This window comes from Chamaea fasciata, unplaced genomic scaffold, assembly GCF_029207755.1.
Source record: "Chamaea fasciata isolate MVZ Bird 193981 ecotype frontalis unplaced genomic scaffold, bChaFas1.0.hap1 SCAF_4, whole genome shotgun sequence".
Taxonomy (NCBI): Eukaryota; Metazoa; Chordata; class Aves; order Passeriformes; family Sylviidae; genus Chamaea; species Chamaea fasciata.
This window is the reverse complement of record NW_027094089.1, coordinates 80,805,501-80,831,150: the sequence shown is the minus strand read 5'-3', so window position 1 is coordinate 80,831,150 and position 25,650 is coordinate 80,805,501. Positions and strand designations below refer to the sequence as shown.

The following is a 25,650-nucleotide window of genomic DNA, read 5'->3' as shown; positions in this document are numbered from 1 at the left end:
TTTGTGAAAATGGCAGGCTTTTAAAAATACACGCCTTGATCAAAAGAGATTTGTTACCTCAGAAAACTTTGCAAATCGTAAGCAATTGCCCACCAACCTTCTGAAAGAGGTTTATATGAAAATGAGCATCCTCCTCCTCACAGAAATGAAAAGAACTTGAGATAGAAATGAAGTGATTTCACTGGGCCATAAACTGCAATTGGAATCAGAATTATTCCAGAGTGCTTCCTGCCCCATGCCTGCAGTCCCCAGGCTGTCACTGCTGGAATTGCCGACCCTGCGAGCCGTTTCTCCACGGATGATGGTTGTAGTTTACAGCCTCAGCTCACTCAGAAACAAGTTTTGTGCGTGAGACCCCCGTTTTTTTTTAATCTGTCCAACGTTTCACTCCTAGATATAAATTGTGATCGAATTATTTGGTTCAGATTGTTTCCAGTGAAAATGCCGTTTCTATAAATTTTTCCATGAAATATTTCCATTCCCTTCAGTAAATATCAAGTGTTTTTCTGGTACTTGAGGGGGAAAAAAAAATCTTCATTTCAATGAATATTACTGCTTCAAGCAATTGCATGCTGTAATACCTTTTATTTAGCTGACTTCTACAGGCTGAGGAGAGGTTCAGACTTTCATTTCTTTCTGCTTCTGTTGAAGCCAAAAGTGATACTTTCAACAATGTTAAGGGGAAAAGGTTTTGCTCCTGACTGTAATCAGGGGTCTACACCTGAATATGTTCAGTTCAGAGGAGTTCTGCTAGCAGCTGGAATGCTAAAATCCTGGGGTTCCTTGATTCCTGTGACCCAGCTAATCACCCCTTTCCTGAGATGAATAAGGCACGAAAATAACACCTGGCCTTCATGCCTTCGTCAAGGTTCTCACACAGAGCCACTAAAGAGATCAAATAAACTGTTTTGGAAAGCTGAGAGATGATTCAGGGGCTATTCTCTTTGAGCCATGCCAAAATGGGAGTGCTCGTGCACCTTGATTATTGCTGGTTTTGATGAATGCAGACCTTAAGCAGCACCTTCTGTGAGGAACTTTTAGCACAACGAGGCTCACCAGAGCTTGCCTCTGGCGGGAGAAGGTTTATAGCTGCTTCTCAGCATATTTGAAAGAAGATTATTGCTGCTGACGCATTGCAAAAAGGTAACATTTGTGTGCATCAGTGACTTAATTGCTTTCTATTGTACCACATCCCATAAAATGACAAACCTCATCAATAAAAAAATGCAGTAAGGAGGTGCTTTGGGATTTGTCTAGCTGTGGGGAACTGGAGGTACTTAATAATGTTGAGTAGCTATTTCCAGTGGCAGGTGGGAGGAGTTGCTGCTTCTTATTGGAAAACTGCAGATTGTGCATGATTTTTTAATGTTTTTTTTCCTTGTCCTCTAATTTCTCAGATAAAGAAAGAAATCAGTCATGACACCATTAAAAAAAAAAAAAAAAAAAAAAAAAAGAGAGAGAGAGAGAGAGAAAAAAATCTATTTAGAAGGGAGCAAATAAAGGACAGATTTATTTCCAAGGAGAAAGAGAGTTTTGGAAAAATTAATTTGAAATTTTGTCCAAGGGATCTGTATTTTGGAAGGGCAGGGGGAACTCTTACCAGCAGAGTTAAATCATACCCACTAGAGGCAGACAGAAGGAGTAGTCCCAGGTGAGGGCTGGTGTTTGCCAGGTGACCCTGGAGGTGAAGGCATTTGGCAGAGCAGTGGGCTGCAGGGTTTAACACCACTCTGCAGCAGCACCTCCAGGTCACTGGCAGCTAAACTGCCTTGTTGGTCTTGTTAACGTCTTTAATTTATTCTTTTTGCAGTTTTGTAAACACAGTGCTGCTGGTTTTCTTCAGCTGGGGCAAAATGGGACGTGTAGTCCAGCCTGAGGGAAGGCTCAAAAGGGCACAGAGCAAAATGTCTTTCCATGACCTGTGACTTCCTTCTTTTCTTCCTTTTAGCAAATTCTAGAGCAGATACAATTTTCTGTTTAAGTGCTGTTAAACACACCTACCAAGTGTGCACCAAGAGGGGTAAAACATATAACAGAATGAAGAAAATAGAATAAATTCTAATCACCAGTTTCATTTAAAGATTGTTTATAGTTCTAATTACTTTAGATGCAATTAGTCATATTCTTTTCAACATTGATAGGAATAATCCAGTTTATTAAAGCTTCTGTTCTGATGCCTGTAAATGTGCAGCTATGACCTAGTTCCACCAGAAATAAAGCATTCTTAATCCTACATTTTTACCTGTTACAATTAGTGATTTTTTTAAATTGTAGAACCTATTTCTCTGAATAAGACACAATTTTTCTTTCATAGTAATGTTGCTCCTGCTAAAGGAAAATAACAAGTGTTCAGGAATGTTCTTTTTGCTCTAGTCTTGACATAGAGAGAGATATAAAGAATCAGAAAATTAGGGAAAAAAATAGAGGATTTATATTATTTATCTATTAACAACTGTCTTTTGCATTTAGGACAGGAACTCTTTAGACACACATTTAATAGATCAAGAACTCACTTTGGAGGGGATAGTCCTTGAGATACATGTCCTGTACCTTTAACCTTTCTTTGTTAAAGCAAAATTAATCTTTCCTTCTTCAATTTTAGCCAAAGGTTACCGTCTGTACCACGTCAGAAGTGTGATGAAAAGTAGAAAAGGAAACAAAAAGGGATATTGAGGAAGCGAGCAAGATTGAAACCCAGCAAGGGTGCTGCAGATATTTAACTTTTCTGTTTGGCCCCAGAGGTGATCTATCCCTATGCATGTTCCAAAAATTCTGTAATATCCTGGCCTCAGTTAATCAGTGAATATGTGGAGACAGAGGCAGATGGAGCTGCACCAGTGCTTACTCAGTCTGTCCATCACTTTGGGGTTGTGTTCTCCTCCTTTTTGCCAGAGGTTTCTTTGAACCAAAAAGGCTCATCCTGCTGCTGTTTCCAGGTTTCCTCTGGTCTGATGTGGATGGTTTTGAAGTTCATGTTTTAACAGTGAATGGGTTACAAATTGACCTACACTTTCACTAAACTGCAAAAAAACCCCCAAAAACAAAAACAAAAAACCTGTTAATATGACATTGTTACGGGGCAGATATGAAAGCTGCTGTTGGAATTAAAATCCATAGCATTCAATGATTTTGCATGTTGATAAATTCTGTTTATCTGATAATGCTTCTGAGTTTCAGAGAGAATTATGTCTCCATTTAAACTTGCCTGAAATACTGAGACTTTATGAATATTATAACAGATTATTAATGGGAAGATTCACTCATTGTTTTCTTGCTACTTGCAAGCTTCACTGTACCAACTGCTATTATACCAGACTTCTACAAATATTAAAAAGATTGTTCTTTTTTTTTTTTTTCCCTGAAAACACATCTTTTGGTTACATTAATTTTTGGGTATACTGTCAAATCTTCTGCTACTTTTGTGGTGATTATTAGCAGTAGGATTTCTTTTGGATGTAAAATAACTTTCAGATGTGTGACTTTTTAGGTGGCAGACAACGCTTTTCTGGCTGCCTCATGTTGCTCTGAATTAACTTCAAATTTTTAAATCAAAGACTTTAGGAAGGTTGCCCTTACATAAAGTAATCACTGATGAAACTACCATTGATTAACTGTTGGGCTTTCATTGATTGCACATTTTCAGTTCCACAGGAAGATTTCAAACTTTATTTGTGTAGTATTTCTAAACCATAAAAGACCATTTTGTGTATTGTATGCATTATGGCATTCTTGTCAGATGTAAATCAGGAAGAGGGAAGAAATTTTCCTTCCTTGAAGTGCCAGGAATTTTTACATACTTTGTTCCAGACGTGCTAAAAGAAGTTTTTTTGTGCTGTTCTCCTGAAATGGATGCATTCAGCACAGGTCCCAGCCGGGTGTTGTTGATCTCTGCCATCTGGAAGACAGCAAGGAGGAGGTTTGAATATGTGGAGGGGGAATAGCTGAATTCGTGTCCTTTGCAGGTGAAGCTACAGAGTCATCAGTGCTGGCAGAGACCTTTGAGATCATCTTGCGCAGCTGCCAGCCCAGCTCCAGCACATCCCTAGGGCCACGTCCACAGATCTCAGTAGGGATGCACCCCACACCTCCAGCAGGGGCTTCCAAACAGGGGAAAAAGTCTCAATTTACCTTTGGACAAGTTAGGAAGTTTAGCTGGAAGATTCTGTGGGTTCCTGATTGTAATTGGCTCGGAGCCAGCCCAGAAGTGTGGATTGGACTCCGAGAATGTGACTCAAAGGGTATCGTTACTCTCATTGGGCCAAGGGCCAAAAAGCCCACCTAGGCTGTTAGGTACTAAAGAGAGAGAACAAAGAAACTCAAGGCTTTTGGAGGTGTTGTAGCAAGGTGCAAGAAATTTCTCAGGCACCAGTGCGCGTTTTTTATTTGTTCTGTTATGTTTGTTATTTTGTTATTTTTACTTATTAAACCTTCTGATTTACAAAACACCTTGGAGGAGCAGTCTCACTCCAATTAATTATAGCCACTTTTCTGCCAGGCTGGCCCTCAGAAGTATGGGTCAAACCCATAGGTCTCCTCCCCAGGCCCTCCTGTGAGGAGCTGTTTCTCTGAACCTCTTGCTGTCCAAAACGATTTCACGTGGATGTCAGCTTATGTTTTTGGAAACCTCAGGGCTGCTGTGTGGAGAGAAGCAAGCAAGCAGCTGACCTTTCATGCCATTATTTTCACAATTATCTAATCAAGGTTAAGCCAAAGAGCCCCCTTTAACTCGCATCTCCCACATCTGAAGTGCAGCTGGATTTTTCTGCACTTTTGCGTCCTGGGCATCGTTTTCCTCAGCTCTTTGATTCAGGTAATTATTTTGCAGCCTCCCAGCTATATCCTGGGCTCTTTGCAAACTCCTGCTCCAACAGAAGGCCAAGATTGTTCTTTTCATAGGAGCAAAACAGGTTGTGTCACCAGTGAATGCAGGATTCATACTAACTGCTGGCAAATACCAGTGGGGAATGGGGTCTTGTGTTCCATCCTGGATTTGCAAAATTGAGCTTGGTTTGTGCCGCTTCATTTTCTTCACTTTTGTTACAGAAACTGTGCTGGCTTTTTGAGATTATTCCTGCCCTTTGACCTGTGGGTGTGAGCAGAGCTCTCCAGTGTGCCCACTGCTTGGAATTAGCTCTTACAGACAGGCTGTCTCATTAGTTCTGGTTGTGTCAGAGCCTTCCTGGCTGGGATGAGCTGCAGAGAGAGAGAGCAGCAGCTGAGCTAGGCTGGCAGTGTGACAGCAGCCTCCTGAAAAGCACAGGGTGCCCCTTACCCCTTCTCTAAATCCACGTGTTTTGCCCTTTTTTTGTCATCCCTGTTCTGGTAAAGTCTTTCATTGAAGTCCCACCTCATGTACCACCATCAACAAGTACTGCAGTGTTGGAAAAGATGAAAGTTTACAGGAAGTTTTACAGATATGAATGGTTAGCAGGAGGCTCTCTGAATGTGGAACCTGAAAGCAGAATAGACACAGAAGCAAGTTTGGATATAGAAGAATAAAAGATGTCTAAATGAAAGTTTTTACTGGACAACTAAGAAGGGAAAGTTTAAGTCGAGTTGGAAAGAGGTTTTTTGGCTAGAGCAGAGGATATATTGACCACAAACAAAAAAGATGTTTTTAGCAAGCAGAAAGAGGTCTCAAGAAAAGCAAAAGATACCATAAGCAAACAAAAACATGTTTTTACCAAGTAGAAAAAAAAATCAAAGAATCTTCCACTGAAAGAAAACAGAAAAACAGTTTTGAGCTTAAACTGTAATATAATACGGTAATAAAAGTAGTTGTAATAGGCTGTAGGTTAATGTAAAGATACTGTGTATAATGCTGATTGGTTTTTATATATTAAGATGCTCAGTAAGGAAAACTATATAATGCATTGTAACCAAAGGTAAAGTGACTTCAGGTTTTGCCTATAAGCTGATGCTGACAGCTTTAGGCCTGTCTCTGTTACCCACGACCCAGGACTGCTGTGACTTCAATCTGTGAAGTAAACAGCACCTTTGAAGAGCTGCCTGGAGTCCCATATCTCTTGTTCAGGCTCTTACACTACAGCATATTTAATATTTGTTAAAAATATTTATTTATTCATTTTCCATCTATTTCACATTTCTGCTTTTGCTTTTCAGAACTGGCCTGTTCTCACAGTAGCCAAGGAGCAGTAACAAGGAGCCTGCAGCTGAACCCAGGTGTGTTTTGGAATGCAGTGGAAGGGTTGTGTGGCAATTTGGATGTTCAGGATGCACTGTGAGTGTTGTTTCCGAAGTAAATTCAGAAAGAGTGGCTTTGACCAGCACTTGTTTGTGTTTCTACTGTTTGTGGGGATTCTGTTCCACTGTGGCTTACTTTGGACATGGTTTTTGTTTTTCCTCCCAGGCAGGGACATATCACCAGTTTTCAGAAAAGTAATAAATGAAAATTAACAAATGAAAACGCTAAGTAATTTGCAGTGCTGTCTTACAGGTATCTGATACCACATTTAGGTGATTTGGAAATTTTCGGAGAGGTCATTTTTGGTGATGATGGTAATAGGAACATGCATTCATTGGGCTGTTGTGTGATGCTCACCTGAGCTGATAAAGGGTGACAAAATGGTAAGATTAGCCCAGAGAACAGTGCAGAAGAAGATACAGCTACAGTTTGTTTTGGGTTTTGTGGTTTTTTTTTTCACAGGAAAAGGGAGGCAAACAGTGAAGTTACGAGGAAACAAATAGAGGTGTTAGTTTGCAGAAGCTAAATAAATAATGAGCAGCTCCCAGCTGCACAGATTTTATTATTGGAAGAATAGATTTTGTGTTTTTGTGTTGGCTTAAACCCTTTTGTTTCATCATTTATGATAGGACTTTACAGTTAACACTTGTTTAAGGGAAAGAGTGGCAGAGATTTATGACTTTCAAAACCACTTAACGTATTTTGGCAAATAGTGTGGAGCAACTATCATTTCAAATAATGAAGATACTTAAATAAGGTAATAGATTATTTCTGTTATCATGTTACTGCATATATTTTGCCCAGTAAAGTTGATGTGAAATGACAATTTTATTGTAATCTTCTTCACAAAATTTTATTGCTGTATTTTGTGGCATGGTTATAAACTTGTGCCTGGGATAGAAAATAGATGCTGGAAGAAACTTTTAAAGTCAAATAGAACTGAGACTGTTTGCATATATGAAATTATGGTCATGTTTATGACTTTTCTTTATTTGAACTTATTGGCTTTGGCATATTGTTAATTTTGCTTTTAGGGTGTGCAGTCAAAGTTTAAAAAATGTTTTTATTGAGGCTGTTAGAATCAGAATCTGCTACATGGTGCCTATAAGCCATGTTTTTTCTTCTCAAAGTAGTTACAGTCCAGAGCTGAATTGCTAAATAATATGAGAAGTTTCTAAATAGAGCAATGATTTTATTATTAAAATATATGTGGGGGAAAGCTGAAAATGGAGAGATTACACCTTGCCAAGTGCACTTACAGAAGAGAGACATTAATTATCTCTCATAAAATGCCTCTGATTTCTCAAATCTAGCAACTTTAAAACAAAAAGTCTGACATAAGCAGTGATTGTGCAGCATTTAATTGTTAGTTCCATAAAATATGTGGGAGGCAAAGGAAAAATTGGGCAGAAATACATAGAGAGGACTTGGCCTTGAATACCTGAATCCTTTGTTTCACTTATTTCAAAGTATATTTATAGCACAATCTGCAGTCAGTAGCAACAAATGTACTCCATGAGAGAGCATTTGGAACTAATTGCATTAAATAATTACTGTTATATTCTGAATCATGAATTCTTAACCAAGTAACCTGCTTGTATGCAATGATGCTCAAGGACTTAACATATATATTCTTAGTTCTCCCAATCTAAAGAATTCTTTAGCATTCTACAGTACTTAGTGAAGCCTTTTTCAGAGTGATGCCTATTAAAAATAAATGTTAATGTTTCAGGAAAGTGTAGATGTTTAAAGGTGATTCATGGCTTCTTTCTTTTAAAAAAATGAGAATTGTGTACTGCAGGACAAGTTCAGGAAGTATGAAAGCACTTTACAAAGGAAAGAGATTGAGTTTAGTGTAAAATATTAAAGCTTTATACTGACAGATCTGTTTTTATTTAAATTTTTATTGAATTTTTCCTTTGAAGTAACAACAAGAGACACATACTGTTGGCAGATAAACGATGCTGTGCTGAATGAGTGGCTACTTAACCCTAGAACTGTCAGACACCATTATTCTCAATGTCAAGGAGCTGGAAAGCTTTATGCAATGTTTTCTGTTCTTCAAATTAAATTGGTCAAATTTCTGTTCTTTTATACATTTCTATGCCACAGCTACATGTGACATCTAGACTAGCTCAGCAGGGAGTGCTGAATTTGGCTCTAGACCTGCTTACAACTTGAAGCCAAATTATGCTTCAGGTTTTCTTGAGAGCTCAAGCAGCAGAGCCTGAAGCACTGATGTTGTTCTGCTTCTGCTCTGAGCTTTAAAGTATTCTGATATCTGAAGCAGCCATGCTATTGTCCTAATTAGTAAATATAACAATGGAAACATCTCTCAAGAGCACTGAGTGTGATTCTGTGAGTGCAAGACTGCAATATGTGAGATTCTACTTCCATGATTGAGATTTACCCCTTCAGATTGACGATATACCCATGTTTTAAATGAGGGATGGGCATTATGAGCATTTCAGATGACTGCTGTCACAAAAGGCTGGTGTATTCCTTCAGTATGGACAAATGTTTCAGTGCTGGTATTTAAATATGTGTCATGGGAACCTTCATGTGGATTACTCGTATTAAAGTCATTCAGCACCTTCTTGGATGATGTGTGTAATAGTTCATTCTAGCAATTATTCTCTGTTCATTTCCTTTTCACTCACACTTGGCAGGCATTCCACTCAGGTTCTGAGATTCAAGAACACAGTTCTTTTACCCTGAGGTTCTGTGGCTATCTTCTAATCTGTCCTTAAAATTATCTAATCAAAAGCCCTGCTTAGATTCTAGTAATAAATTCAAGTGTGTTCTCTTAATTTGCTCACATCCTTCATTTACTTCCCAAGAAGAAAACTCATCACATCAGTAAAATTATGAAAGAGGGTGAGTTTTAAGACCTTGACAAATTAAGACAGAGATTTGGAACTGCCATTTAGGCAATCCCTGTCAGCTTCATCACAAATTTCAATTCCAGTGGCACAGAGTTCTAATGGTTGAATTCCTTGATTGCAAACTCATGGAAACCAGTGGCTTGTGTTTAATCTGAGAATTATTTTGCAAGGAATTTATGCTCAGGTAACAAGTGTGATGGGGAGGTCAGATCACCTGTGTGTTTATAGCATGGAAATTGGTGACAATGGCCACAAAAGTTCCAAAACGGATGAGGAGAGGCTCCCGCACCAAGTCAGTCCCTTCCCATTCTGCATACCTGATTTCCTCTTTAAAAAAAATATATATATATATATAAAACTAGTGAGGAAAGAGTAATTAATGACAAGTGGTTACTTCAAATCATTTTACCACTGGAAACGGGGACAGAATTTCCCCTGCTACGTTTTCAGAAAATCTGATTTACTCTGCAAAATGGTGAAATGCTCTGCAAACGCTGCAGAGGCAGAGTTGTGGTAGTTGAGTGTTGTGCCTGAACAGCAGGAAAGGAGAAAACAGGTGCTAAACAGCAACAATTAGCATATGTATACCAACTGATGAGGTGTTAAACACAGCCTCATGCAGAGGTGTCAAAACCCTGGCCAAAGGATCTGTTATAGCCTGTTATGTGAAATAATACAGATGATATAAACCACAATGGAATATAAAGGGCTTCAAACACCAAATGTCCTGGTCACAATCACAACAGCTCATTTAGCTGGACATGTGTTTTCAGGAGATTTGCAGCATGTGTACATTCAGAACCAATGCATTTCTCATTAAATGAAAAATGAGTGGTTAATTATCAGATAATTTTGTAATGATTTCAAAACAAATGATTGCTTCATTTCTGCTGTGCCAGTGTAGCCTTAAAATTCGATGTCATATTTTCTTTTGTCACTTCTGTCATTTACTATTTGTTTCTTTTTTTTCCTTTGCTTGCAGTGAAAGCTGGAATATAAGATTTAGTGTTCTTAGTTTAAATTGTTGTCATGGTCTGCTGCTTTTCCCACTCTGAAATTATCAGGTTCTATTAGAGACTGTGATCTTCTCTTTCATTTTATGCCATATATTCTTTATGATCATTTAATGAATGCACTTAACAGTAATACATGGGAATCTGATAGTCATGCATCTTTCATGATTTTCTCCTTCAACTTTTGCTCTCTGTTTCATGCCCCAGGCATGGCTTGAACTTCTTTCCTTCCTATTGTCAATATAAGCTTCGTTGTCTCAGTTTTCTTGTTGTTGTCTTCAGGAAAACTGTAGGATTCAGTCCCCAATAGAAGTTTGACTATTAGAATTTATTCTTTGTAATATCCAAGTATTTTCAATTACAATAGAGCAAAAAGATTGTTATCAAAATAAGATACTGCTTTCATTTCTTCTTTTTTTTTTTTCTTTTCGCCTCTCTTCCTTTCCCTATTGCTTTTTCCTTTTTTTTTTCTTTTTTTTTTTTTTAAGTTTTATGGAAATTGAGTTAGAAGCCATCAGTCACCCAGAAGATGACTCTGAGTGCTACTATGAGAACTGTTCTCACAAAGAGACTATCCTGCACTGCATCAAACTCTTCCTCTTCCCAGACCTCACTTGACAGTAGACCCTTGAATGAAAGCCAATCATTCATAATCACCCGATTTTTACGATCCTTATATAAATAAATGTTCGTAAAAAACTTAGCTCTGGAATTAATTTGTGAGTCTCTCTTGAAAAATAATTAAATGTCTAAATGCAAAGAACAGTCTCTAAAATGGTCACATCCCACCTGATCTTGCCTGACCTCGCTTTGTGCCCAAGTAAAGCCTGCAAGCAGATCCTGGTGCCTGTGATAATCTCAGTGTTACCTTTCCCTCATGGTGGTTTTTCTGCCAGTTTGACTTCACAGCATTTTCAAGATGTTCCTGAAGTTGGATCACACTAGGTAGGCTGAGAAATGGAAGACTCCCTGTGAGAACTTTGGGATTCAAGCCAGCATTCTACTTTAGATCATCCATGAATCAAATGCATGATCCAGCTTATTGTCAATTGCACTCTAATCTCATGATAAAATATTACAGTTATGACTGTAGTAAATGAGAGTATAATAAAGTTTAGAAATAGGAATGGTGCACTGCTCAGAATAGTCCTTCTCCACCCTAAATGGCAAGCAAATATTGTTTATTATTTTCTTTATTTTTTATTATATATTGAGTATTTTCTCTGCGAAGAGACTGATTCTGGTGGTGCTGGTTATGGCTGTATTTCACTGATTTTTGGCACAGCGGCTGAGGCAATGAGACCCGCGTTATCTTTCAGTGACTGATTATTCCTAGTTGGCAACAGTACCAGAAACTTTTAAGCATCTTTTTGAGCAACTTTTGCTCATTTGCTCAGCCACAGCAAGAAGGAATTTAAGGGAAGAGTCAGATGCAGCTCTTTAGATCTTGCCACCCTTGAGACTCATGGTGAGTCAGTTTAACCTGCACAGAAAGGTGGACTTTTATTTGACTTTATACTAAGCTACAGCCTTAATACAAAATTCATACGTTCGGAAAAGGGATGTGTATTTACAGGGGAGGATAGGAACTGGTATATACGCGGACTTCTCTTTTTTTTTTTTTTTTTTTTTTTTTTTTTTTTTTTTTTTAATTTTTTTTAAATTGTTTTAATTTTCTAAGATTTTTGCATTTGTTGATGAACAAGCCATTCATTGTCAAAAGTTTGCCATTCCTGGCTGATTTGCCAGGTGCTAACCGAGAATTTCAGAACTGAAAGCATATCAGGTTACAGACCCATTGTATAAATCAATTCTTATAAAATTCTTTCAGAAATCTACTTTCCTGCAGATTCAAAATTAATTAACACCTTCCAATTAATTAGATTTCTGAAAATATGGTGAGGTGGGCAAATTGTGCTGTACTGTATTATCTGAAGGCTAAGTGATTTAACTACTAAGTCTCATGTGAAAGAGAAAACTGAAAAGAAGAAAAAGCAGAAAAGTTATGTGCTACTTTTCTAAAATAATTTGCCTATTTTATTTAAAAAAATGTATTTGCTTCTTGAACCATATGGTCCCTGAAGCATTTTAGTGGTTAAGATTTAAAGAAAAGTAGACTAGTTTTATTCTGTGCTATGTTCCTCTTTTTGTTTAGATTGGTAGTAAATAATGTGGATACAGATCAGAGTTAGCACATTTCCAACACAGCATTGAAACCTTCCTCGTGAGATAGGTCTGGGATTTTGGGAAGGGAAGGAGCACCAGATGGTGTTCATTAGTGTCCACTCAGATAATAGCAGAGCCACTCATTGCCAGTAGGCCTTGAGACATTAAATAATAAATCTTCCTTGTTACTGTGCAATTAACTGTTAGAATGTTAAGTGGTGTCTTGTTGGATGCTTTACATGAAATTTAGAATATGGGTAAAGGAGTTTGGATGTTTTCCCCCAGTTACTGCATGAAATCTTGACTAGTGGATGGCTGAAGTGAGGATTTGAGCCACCTTACAGACGGTGGCAGAGGATTAAACTAATTAATTACCCTGCACTGTGCCATTGGTGTTTTGGGATAATTTCCTGTTGGGATGGCCTTAAATGAGGGATTTTATCAATAATGACTCCTTCAGCACAACTTCTCTGTACCAGTGCAAGGTTTGATATCTCATTTTTCCAATAATAGGTCACTTTGTTCCTGCACATGTTAACCACAAGGTTCATTTTCTCCTTTCTGGTTGCGTTTGAGACGCGGGGCAAACTTCCCAACAAATGTAACTGAGTAATGTTCAAAATCTGGTGTGAGGGAGTTGAATTTTCATAGCTTAATTAGTGTCAGCAGGTTGCCAATTAATTAATGGAATTCTTTTGTGCTATCTCCAGCTGTATTTAATTAGACTGGTTATAGAGGAAAGAAGGCTACTGTATGAATTCAACGAGGTGATGAAGCTTTTTTCGGAAACTGTGCTTTACACCTTGTTAGAGGCGTTTTGTTTCCTTTCAAATTCTAAATTCTTCACATTCTGCAAATGAGGACAGTGTGTTCTGTCAGCAAATAAGTGGTTGGTGAGGTTATTAGCTTTATGATATGACATGGAAGTATTTCTGGATTGCAGTGTTTTAGAGAAATTGTTGAAGTTCATGAGAAAAAAAAACAACAATATTGTGATTAATTAAAAATGTATTCATGAAGATACAAGCTGGATGCCAGTATAATCCAACCTAAAGACATGGCATTTTAGAAGAGGTTTGTAATAAATTACGTCAAGGAAGACCAGATCTTTCTTCTTTTTTTTTCTTAATTTAAAAGACTTAAAAGTATATAATCTAGAAGTAACAGACTATGAGTTAAATTGCTGCACAAGTCAAAGCTTGTTAGAAACATCAGAATATCTATATTATTTGATTTATAGAAACAGAATTTGTATCTTATGATAAAATGTGGTTTTAGGATCTCTCCATGGTTCAGAGTGGGCTTTCCAGTTGCTCCCAGCACACCCATATTAAATACAGTGATTACTCTCAACTTTGTCTAAAATAGAAAATATATTTAAAACAAACAACAATAAAAAACCACAGCAATAAACAAAACCAGAAACAGAATTTCAGAAAATTAACTAATTGAACAAAAAATGCCAGAAGAAAATAAAATGTAGGAACTTCTTATTTTTTGGTAATAAAGTAACAATGATTATAACAGACATCTTTCTTTTCTCAATTTTCTAACAAATTTGAACACCAATTTTCTGCATTTTTCTCTTCCATACTTAAGCACCATTTATGGTTACACCATTACATTACATTACATTTATGATTACACCATAAATGGAAGGGCCCATCCTAGACTTTGATAACAAACGTGGAAGATTTCGGTGGACAAAAGATTTCCAACATTAGCAAAAAAGCATCATTTTGTGCAAATTTATTCCTTGAGAGCCATTTTCCAACACAAGAGTACTTAATTCCTTTCTTTTATTGGAAAGTGATCAATAAGATAGGTGTGAGTAAAAATACAACTCTGTGTTTACAGAAAATTAAATTTATGTTGTAGCTTTATTTCCTTTCCCAGACTTAACTGTGCATCACCACCCTCAGAACTGTGAACCAGGAGTGAGATATTTATCCAGCCAAATGCCTGCAGAGGCAAACCTGAGCCCATAATTTGACAATCACAACACAAACAGCCTCAGATCAGGGTTCAGATATTACATTTAGGGGGCCTGAACACAAGTCTGCCTGTGCCTGCTCACAGACACGTGGAGAGATCCCAAATTAGAATCGGTTTTAATGGTTTTGCTGAACTCTTTTCATCTGCATGGAGGAAAAAGAGTCATTCCATTGTAGAAAGTGCCTTTCCATATTTATTTATCTATGCTAATCTCTACAGGATCATGCCAAAACATAATTGTTTAAAGAGCATGTGCACAGCTGGGAGCAGCTATTTACTTCCTGTGCATTTTGTGATGATCTTGTCAGTTCATCACTGAGTTCCTTGGGCATCTCCATCCAGGTGCATTCAAATTGCAGTCACTGCAAATTACATCCTTACCTTGGCAAAGCCTCCTCCCTTCTGTACCAGCACAAGAGCTCCAGCTAACTAGAAAATTCACTCCACTGATTTTTTCATATTAAACAATACAAGCATTTAAGATATTATTTATATCTCTTAGCGAGGGAGAGTAATGGGAGGAACACCCTGCATGACTGAATCCAGTTTCCTACTGGTGCAGTCAGGCGTAGGAGAGGGATTGTAAAATAAATTGATCAAGCTACATCTCAAAAGCAGTTAGGATCTGCATGTTGACTCTGCTGCCTCAGAACGCTGGAATGCTGCTCCGGAACAACACAGCCCGAGGAACTTTCATTTCACTTCAATTTATTCATGTACTCATTGACCTTCATTTGTCTCACTGTGTTCAGGAGGAGCATTGCAGTTCTTGCTTTATGAAATCCCATGTTAGATCCCTTAAAAACTTTGTTTTTTAGGCCTCTTTAATATCTCGACAAACTATTTCCTCCTGCATGTGTTGCAAAGTGTGATGAAGAAATGTGGGAATGGCTGGAACAGAAGGGTGTGTTTTAATTCCTCCTTATTGTTCACTGCTACAAATGCTGTCAGAGTTCCCTCTCAATATTATTGTTAATATACAATAATAACAATAATAACAATAATATTGTTAATAAACAGAGTCCCATATTGCTTTCAATTAGGCAAGAAAATCATCACTTTTGGACTTAATTCAAAAGCCATGTGTTTGTAAAGCAAACAAAACTTTGAGGCATTCCTCAGGATTTCTCTAAGGCTGGCAGTCCTTCATTTGCAAATGTTGTTGTGATCACAGGTAGGCTGATGCATCTCTGCTGACTGCAACCGAATTGATCTTGCTTAGGCCAGCGTTTAATTTGGCTTTCTGCTGCAAAGGTCTAGGAACAGACTAGAGTGCTAATAATGTATCCACTAAATCTGTTCTTTATAGTCCAGTGGGGAGGTAGTTGACTACTTTATTGCGAGAAAGACTTGTACTTCAAAGTTAAAGAGGCAGCAATAGCTTTTAGGCTTCCCATTTAAGTAAAATCCACCTCTTGGCATTTATTTGTTTTATGTTATAACTTTATATGCTCTAGAAATAAAGGCTTAATAATATGTACCTAGTTAGAGAGCGAGAGGTGACTTATCTAAGTACATATTTTGTTCTCATTTTAAAGTAGAGTTGAATCTGAAAAGCTGTGTGGCTTTTTAGAAACCTTGTTGGGGTTTTTTTAGAAAGTTTTGGAGCAGAATTACTCGGGGCTGCCTGTGCCTGATGCTGCCTTTATTAGAGTGACTATGAGGTTGTTTTTGGATCTCAGTAAAGATTATGGTGGTTGTTTTATCATTATTACTAAGCACTGGAGTGCTATTTCAGTCCCTGTGTTTGGGAATCACGCAGAAATCTGTGAATTAGGGGGGAGCCAAATTGAAGTTTTCTGTGTAAAACAAAGCTTGCTTTTTTTTTTTTTTTTTCTTTTTTTTTTTTTTTTTTTAAGTGAGTGAAGAGCAAAAAATCTGTGAAGGGCAAAAATCTGCTCATGCACTTATTGTGAAGAGCTGCTTGGATAAATAAACATATTAAATGTCTTTCCAGATGGTCACTGCTTTCCTCTGGTATTTGCATGTTTTATTTTGGTAGTCCAGCCCACAGCAGTGAAATAAGAGTGTGTAAAGGTCTGAGGCTGAGCATTTCCTCATCATAAGAACCAGCTGAAGTGATGCAGCTCACAAAAGCAAAACAGGAGAGGGATTCACTGAAAGGGTTGTGTATCAGAAGGCTGGGGCTGCTTATTGGTGGTATTTACAGATTATTTATTTCGTTTGCAGTCCTGGCTGCTTTGGCAGTGGGTATAAAACCTACGCACGAACTGAAAGTCCAGTGATTTCACTTCACCACACTTGATCAGGACAGATGGCTCCATATTATCTCTTTTTTGCCTATTTTAGTCTCTGAATCAAACATAAATGTTGGGTTTTTTATCTCCTGTGAAATTAAGTGAGGGAATTCAGGTTTTTCTTCTCAATAGGGACTTTATTTTTATGCGTGGTTATAGCAGCAGTGCTGGGTTTCCTTATCATATCCTACCTTATCTTCCAAAACATTGTTATTTTGACTTCATCATTACCATTAAATGGCAACATTTTCTGGTATAAACTTGAAAAAGTCATCAGTAGTGTTGTTAAAGATATTTGATGAAATTTTTCACTCAGTCATTTAAAAAGAAGTGCTAATAGGATTGCAGTTATGTTTAATATACAAAACTGCAAATCTAATAACTTGGCTTTTAAAACTAAAAAAAAACAAACTACTTTCCCTTTACTGTTATAAAATTCTCAGAAGCTGAATTAAACTGACATTTTATGTACATGGTCTGTTCTGAATTACAGTTTTTCCACAGGTGGCAGAATTTCAAACCAAGAATGGAAGCAAATAGTTCCTCTCTCTACAGTCTTTATCCATATTGGTGACCAACATGTGATAAATTGGATTTTTTTGTACTAAACTACTCTTTCCTCTGCATGTTCTGGATGCGTTCTGTGCAGAACTACAAATAATATAAAAAAATAAAAATAAAAATTCCAAGTGCTGCCAAATAGCAACTTCTGATTTTTGTGCTTGATTATGAGTGGTTTCCTTCCTCCAAAACATAAAACCTCTTTCCCAAATGCCACACAGACTGTTTGGTCTTTTAGCTCCAAACCTGTCACATTTCTGTTTTCTTCTACCTGATGAGATTCAGGCTGCCAGATTTTGCAAACAAATGAATGTTTAAACAAATGGAAAAGAAACCATATAGAAAAGACTGTCTGTTGAAGAAAGCAGATCAGGAGAATCACACCTCTAATCTGACTTAAAGACCCACATGAGAGGCATTTTACATTAGTGTTAAGGAACTAAGCTGTCTCAAAATACAGAAGGTTGCAGTTCTATCGTGTGCAGTGAAATTTGGGTGAAAAAATTACAGTAAAAGTGCTTTCCTCTGTTTCTAAAATGCTGTTTGGCAAACATTGCTAGTCAGTGTAAAGGTGTTGAGATGCACTATTTAATTTTAATTTTTTTTTTTTTTTTTTTCATTTTAGCCCAACTGGTTCACCAATTTCCAGTTTCTTGCTCAGTTTCTCTCTGGAGGAGAGGTGGGGGGTGAATTCCTGTGAATCTCAGCAGGCAGCAAGACCTGGACCAGAACAGTGTCTCTGCCTGTTCCTGGTCAGGCTGTTGCCCAAAATTTCATACTTTTTCATATTTTTTATTGTCTCCCTGCTCCTCTGGGCTCTTCAGCATCCTACTTGTGTCCTTTCCATGTTTTTCCTGCTCTTCATCCATCCTTCCTCCCTGGTCCCTCTACTGCTTCCATCCCCCGTGGAGATCAGCTTGTCAGGGATTTGGTGGCATGTGGGGGTTTTTAATGGCACCTTTTCATGTGCAGGTGTTTGAGATGATAATTCTGCTCTTTCAGTGGCTTCTGGATGGAGGCACAAAACTTTTAATGGTGCCTTTAGCAAGTTTTGACTGGTTGCAGCATTGTGAGATGGATGAATTGCTCCTGAGCTTCAGAAAACAGGTGCCTTTTATTTTTTTGGCATCTGGTCCTCCAGCTCAGAGCCAAAGTGCTGCAGACTCATCTGTCTGGAAAAAGGGAGTATGTGGTGATGTAATAAATGAGGCAGTGCTCAATCTAACCACCAGTTTTATGGGTTTTATGCAGATGAGCACTAACCTGTGTTTCATGAGTCATTAATATCTCAGTTCTGAGGAGCTGCTCATGTGACTTAACTATACAAACAGATGTATTTAGTGCCTCAGTCTTGTAAAGAAGATAAGAAAGAAGAGGTTCATATGATGTGGAGAGCTTGGGATCATCTGAAGTGACCCACATAGGTTTTGTGCACAGATGCCACCTGGCCAGACTGAAGTAAGGGGCTGAAAAATTGAGGGGCTGCACCTCTGGGAGCAGTTGCTTTTTGTTTCATTAATAAGCCCTTTCAACTTGCAAGACAAGTTGCAAAGGTTATTGAAAGAAAATGTTGGTCCTGATTTGTGGCTGCTGACTAAGTAAATTTCTGCCTGGGTATCGGAGTTTCCATTAGTGTCAAATTTTTAAATTTAAATTTTATAGCCTGCATAATTTGTCCCCGAGAATTGCAGTCGGTTCATTGTAACAAATAAAATCACAGGAAAATAACTGCTTTTTCACAGATTATTGAATTGATGCTTTAACATGAAAATCTAGCCTTTAAGATGCATGCTATTACTGTCATTTTGGCTTTAAAAAAGCTTCTCAAAAAGTCCTTTCACTTTAAAACTGCCTAAGTGCTTTATACTACACAGAATAAGGTAAATCTAACTTTGAACTATTGAACAGCAGGACAAAACCTGCCCATTAATAGACTGAGGAAATGATTGGGAGAAAAAATGGAGTAGCTGAGTTTAGAGAAACTTGTACTTTTTTCTTAATGAGCAGTTTAACTGCCGATTGATCGGTCATTCAGCATTACAGTAAATGGTCAATGAAATATATAATGATGCAAGACTGCTTTTTAACAAGGCTAAATCTTGCAGCAATCAGGAATGCTTAAGGCAGAAAAATACAGACAGAGCAAATTTCTCTCTGTGCTTAATTAAAATATATATGTGTATATATATATAAGAAGCAATAACAGCCATTCAGGCAGGTAATCTATGGTATTCCATATTGTGGTGGTGGCACACTCGCTCATGAAATTTCCATTTTGTGCTTTCGTCTTCTGATTGTTTATTTCATGCCAGAGGATTTTTTACTGTTGGACTTTAGTCAAACCGAACTACTGGAGAATGGCTGAGTTCTTAAGGTCTTGAGCTCACAAATCTCTAGGGATTTGCTGACTTTCAAACCTGGGAGCTTGAGGCAGCTATGCAAATGGGTGAAAGTCAAAATATTGGTATGTGTTACAGTATTAATTCCTACATTAACACTTATATAGGCTAAGACTGAATGCAGGACAGAATTTCTATTTCTGTAAATGAAAAAAAATTAGTTGTCGGAAGGAAAATTTAGACCATAATCGAGTGAAAATCAGAGCCCATCGCTGTCTTGTTTCTCAGCAAAAACCATGATATGGAGCAATCCTTTGACTGGTGACATTTGCCAGTGTGAATGAGAAATAATGGCAGAACAAAAAAGTTTTTTTCTTTTCTTTGCCTGGGGTGTGAAATGTATCATTATAGGCAGCGCGGAGTGAACGGGTTAACATTTACCTAATTTGTGATGTGTGAAAATAGACATCTCCCGGCAGAGCTGGAATGGGAAAAGTCTCCAAGAGCAGGGTTCAGGGAATGTTTGCCCCTCTTTACTGATGTGAGTGCTCTGACACTGAATGCACTCTTTGAAGGGGTGTTAATTATTTGGCTTTTTTTTTGACCTCCCCTTTCCAGTAAGATGGGAACTAGAAAGTCTCATCCTCAACATACCTCCCAAGAGATCGGGTGGAGTGATGGACACCACTTCCCTTTTTGGGAACTTGGTCCCCAAGTTATAGAAGAAACCTTTTTTCCCTAATAACTAGAACTGTGGGAAATTGCCCTTCTCCACAATGATCCTGGCAGGCTGATAAAGCCATAAATTGCATATAAAAACGTCTTTTGACATGAGACAGGTGAGTGACTCTGATGCATCTTCCGTTGGCAGTTCTGATCTTCAGGAAGGCTTGGACTTCTGGGCACCATCTACTTATTTCTGGGCATTGGAAGGATGAGAGGAGTTCTGTCCCTCTGCAGTCTCACAAATGAGAGCTACACATGACCAGCCCAACTGGATCCTACAGCAGGTGCAAATAATGGATTCAATATTCGAGTGTTCTGCAAAATGTACAGAGGAGTTTGGAAATTGCAGTATTAAACAAACTAATTATGATAGCATTAAAAACTCTTCTGCATGCACAACTTTAATTAAATTTGATTTTGTACCTCACGGAACTGTCTCTGGGCTTTGTGAATAGTAGTAGTTCTGGCATTGATTAAGACTGAATGTGATTAACATTAATTATTGATTAAACTTCCCCATATCTTCACATAGTATCAAAGAGAGATTTATTGATGAGCTCTGAAAGGTCTCACAACTGCAGTTATGATGCTGTAATTCCTTTTGGCTACAGCTAAAGTGGAGCATTCATGAGATACCTCTGCTGCTTGGGAAACTGAGTGTGAAGTCCACCTCCTCAACATTATCAACTCAGGTTTCATTATCAGATGAAATATCCATCCATTATATATTTCATTATCAGATGAAATATCCATCTTTATTGAAGCATAAGGCTGTGTTGTGGGGTGCTTGGAATTTTTTAGGGATGAGAGAGGAGGGAAATGAAGAAATGTAGACACCAGATCAGGACAAAAACCTGATGTATAGGAGAGGCAGTTCTGATCATATTCCTGGAATAGAATTCCACAGCATTTCAGGCAGTCTTGCGGCTCTTTGTCAGTGATTGGCTTTAAATATATTCTCTTAGTTTTTTAACACCTTGCTGGTGTTTAAAAAAAAAAAAAAAAAGCATTGGAAAATGCTTCGCCTTTGACAAATCATCATATTGCAGCAGAAAAAAGAAATTCAAAAATTTAAGATGAATGCATGAATTAATAATGCTCAAGTGAGAAAAATACGATAAAATTGATCTTCTGGACCTCTGGGAATTGGAATGATTGTTACATTGGATTGTTAATTATGGAAGTCTCTTGCAGAATTCTGTCTTCAAATAATTTTTCATCAATTGTAATTTTTCAAGGGAAACGAAATAGCAATTTACGACCTTTTCAGATTAATTGATCTGCCTGTTTATCAACTATCCCCTGTGCTTGGTAAACATTCAAATGATGTCTTCTGAATGGAACAAAGAACAATAATTCTGTTAAATAAAGGAGGATGCCACGGTAAGATAAAGATGTTGCTTTAAAAGGGTGATTGTATGACCAATGCACCTTCAGGCACCAAGATCCAGGGGAAATTACAGACCCAAACAAGAGGGGATGGATGTTGTTGAGGCTCGTGGGGTGGGGGGTGGTAGAAACCTTCCTTTCCTGCTGGTTATACTGATTAGAAAAAAGTGATGATTTTGAAGTTGGCATATTTGTTTTTCCTTGTTAAAAGCCAGAAAATTAAAGAAAAAAAGGTAGCTCTAACTAACATTGTTTAAAGCAGGGTGGTAACCATTTTTCAATATCTAGATAATGAAATATTTCTTTGGGAACAAGTGTATCAGCACTGGGAAAGCATAATGTACTTGCTAGCACCATGGAAGGTCACCAGCACACTGCTGTAACTGCTGAGTTGTGGTATTATTTTAATTGGGTTTTGCCTACTGATCTGCATGATCAATTCGCAGAACATGCCAGAGAACATGTGGCTTTGACTTTAAACCAGACTCCCCACCCAGCACAATTAAGGCTTGCCTTAATCCCAGTGTAGGACATGGGTTTTTGTGACAGCTCATGGACAGACACAGCTGGACACTTGACACTGAATCCATGCAGTCAATTATTCTGTATTTATGTCTAAGGTACACAGAGAAGAGCAGTGTAGGCCTCTGTGATTTGGCCAGATTGGGTCATTGAGGTCAGAACTGAGGCACTGAAAAGGTGAATTATTTGTGGACTTTATTTCCTCCAGTTTTTTTCCTCTGTCCCATATGGAGTGATTGATGTCCAGAACTCACATATAAGAAGAAAAATGTTTGCCTTTACTGTGGATTCATCTTTGGAAATTGAATATCAACCCCCCCATTCACTTTTCCATGTCCACATCAGCCCAAGCCGTAGTCAGTTCCTCCTTCTGTGTGTGTTTCATTTTTCTGTTGCACGATGGAATTTCTGCTCCTGTGCTCCTGTTTTCCTGGGGCTTTTGATCATGTTGAGTTATTTCAGAAGGAGATGTGCTCCTGTTCTGTGCTCCTGTTTTTCTGGAGCTTTTGATCATGTTGAGTTATTTCAGAAGGAGATGTTCAGCAGGTGTGTTGGAGGGCTTGTAGTAATATTGTAGTAATACGGTAGTAATATAAAATGTGTATTTCTGAATCTGACTTTGTAACATCAAGGGCAAGATTCTTTGCATGAAATCTCTAGACAATTATTTTATATTTCTATAACGGACTTTAATTTCTGTAAACAGAATTGTAAAAAAAACCAAGGTGGTTTTGGGATTTTTTACACTTTTTTTCCCTTAAATCTTCTGCAAGCTGGCAATAAAGAACAATGGTTTACTTTCCAGCATTTCTGATTTTATTTTCCATGTCAGCATTGCAGCATTAGCCATGCTTCTGCAGTTGAAACATTCTTTAACTTATTTTTGAACATTCCGTAGACTGCAGAAATAGATGCTTTGATAGTAATTGTGCCCATGTATGTATATATTAAGGGCTAAAAGTGAATTATTTTTACTGATACATTTTCCTGTACATTTAAAACAAATTTTATGCTCTGAATTGAAGATGTCTTAACAGGAAAGACACAGTGAATATTCATCAATTCTGCTTCTGGTTTCTTTGTTTCCTACAGCTTTTCCTTGTTAATGTGGGGTGTAGTTTTGGTTCTCCCTGTAATTAATGAATGAATGATATCAAGTAATTTGTTGAGTTGAGACACTCAAAGAGAGGGTTTCTTAATAATAGGAATTTCTTAAATTATATGGCCACAATTTATAAGTAGAAATAGAAGTGCAGATGAGCATATTGGAGATGAAGAATTCTTTGTTAAGGTACAGCTACAAATAATGAGATAACACTATCTGATAGCTTAAAGGATTACTGTGTTAATCTATGTCCCTCTGAGATGCGGTTTTTGTGTCTCCCAAGGTAAGCAGTGATCTGATCTGGGCACTTTGCAGGAATACCAGAAACAACACTTCACACAGGCAGTAGCACGTTCTCAGTTAAAAATGTGCAAAGAGCCAAAGCTGTGGCACTCTGGGCAGAGGGAAAAAGCACGGGATGAAATGTGTGTGCAAGGAGAGGTAATGCACCCGCTCCCTCCTGAAGAGCCTCAGTCGGGGTTTGTGAGCAGTGCCATGAGCCCACAGCCATTCCAGCAGGGAATACCGGCAGTCTCCAAACCCGCCAGCACAATGTGACAGATTTAAACAGAAGTGTAAAGCATTTTCTCTTAAAAAAACCCAAAAAAAACCAAAAAAAAAACCACCAACAACAATAGCAACAAAAAAAAAAAAAAAAAAAAAAAAAAAAAACAACCTAAAAACAACCTCGTATGAGGTGGAAAGTATGAAGGTATCAAATATTTTAACTGCTAAAAGCTCTAGGGAGCTGATGTTCCTAGGCAGGCTTTTTGTGTATCAATGAGTGGTTCAGACAAAGGAAAACCAGAATGGACAGGTTTAGCTCGGAGTGTTGGAAATAATTATATTCCAACCAGTCTTAAGAAGGAACATAGAGAGTGTATTAACAATGGATCATGACATAGATTCCGGCACTTAGATGTAACTGCTCATGTAAATTACCAGAAGCAGGTTTTGTGATCTTCCAAGTTTTGTATAGTCATTCACAGCTCATTAAACCTTCAGCAGTGCTGTCATTCACTAAACACAAAGGTAGCTTGGGAACTGCATAATTGAAGTGTTTTAGGCAGACTGCTGTAGCTAAATTTCTAAACAGTAACCACTCACCTGGGGTTTTGTGGAATAAGGAGTAGTGCAGATAATGAATAAGATCCCAGTGCACCCCTGAAGCTTTGACCTTTTATTGAACCTGATAGACCTTCCCAATGTTTGAGCCTTTGATGTCAAAGTGTTCTTGGTACTGAAACAAACTGTGGTCCTGTTGTCCTGCTAATGCTTAGATTAATGTCCTATGTATATTATCAGAATATGGTATCGTGGTCATTGGCAATGAGATTAAAAGCAGGTGAGTGTTGGGGGCTGCTTAGTGACATACTGATAACATCTGCACCCGTGCTCAAAGACAGTGTGGAATTCATATTAGGGAACAAATTAGCTGCCAGAACAGGAAAACAATATTTAGATAATTTATTTTGTATCAAAATCTTAATGAACCAAGAAAACGCCTTTATGTGTGGCAAGATTGCCTGCTTCTGTCCACCTTCCTTCTCAGATCAGTTTGCAGTGGGGAGCCTCGCCCACCCGCCAGAAATCGCCCTCCCGATCCCAAATGAGCATCAGCACCCATCATTGCCTCCTTGTCCGCCCTGGGGAAAGGATTTCTTTCTTGAGAAAGAAGAATGGATGGCAGGACCCTAACGAGATGAGAAGTGGCCACAGCTAGCCCCACAATGTGTGAGTCTCATGCTTTAGAGGGGTGTTAGCGCTGCACCTTCACACAGACCAAGTCACGCGTGTTCCTGGCCTCGGAGGGGTCTAACCCAGCTAACTTAAGAACTCCTGTGCTTGTCTGGCAGAAAGTACAGATGTCGTGCGTTTAATGAAACCCTCAGAGCAGCTGCTTTCACTTATTCCTCACCCTCACTGTTCCCACAGTCCTCCACTACAACTCTGACAAATGCAATAGGAGCAGCTACGTTTTCAAGGACTTTATCTCCTGATTCCGTTCTATTTCCTGGTCCCTTGATTGCCTGTGTTGCATAAATATTAATTCAGCGATAATCTCTCTCTTGGTTTGAACTAATTAGTTTTCTCTCCAAGTTCTCTCTAACACAGGTGTGTTTCTGGGAATCCCTTGCTGAGGTGACTTCTTCCATTCAGCGCCGTGGAGGAGACTGTCCCTTCTCTGGGACAGCACTCTGACAAGCTGCCTGCTCCCAGGAAACTCTGGAGCTGCACAAAGCAAGCCTGGCATTGTAGGGCATCCATGCTTTTATTCAGGTGGGCTTCAGCCCAGTTCTCGCATCATATCAATACCCACAAAATGCACGTGAGAGATTGGGACCTGCATGGAATATTGGGAGCTTTGGTGTGAAGCTCCAAGGAATCCGGGAGACACTCTGCACGAACTGTCTGAAATTTGTCATTCACTCCCTGGATGGGAACATAATTAGCACTGCACATAGAACAGTGTGAGTTTGTTACTT

At 38.3% G+C, this 25,650-nt stretch overlaps 1 long non-coding RNA gene across 1 annotated transcript; it reads left to right on the top strand.

Moving 5' to 3' along the window:
* The first annotated feature begins 1,204 nt into the window (after positions 1–1,204).
* LOC136289007 (uncharacterized) lies at positions 1,205–20,819 on the top strand. The gene is made up of 3 exons (XR_010720692.1): positions 1,205–1,273; positions 6,124–6,183; positions 20,294–20,819. It is a non-coding gene; the product is annotated as an uncharacterized lncRNA (long non-coding RNA).
* Positions 20,820–25,650: the final 4,831 nt, after the last annotated feature.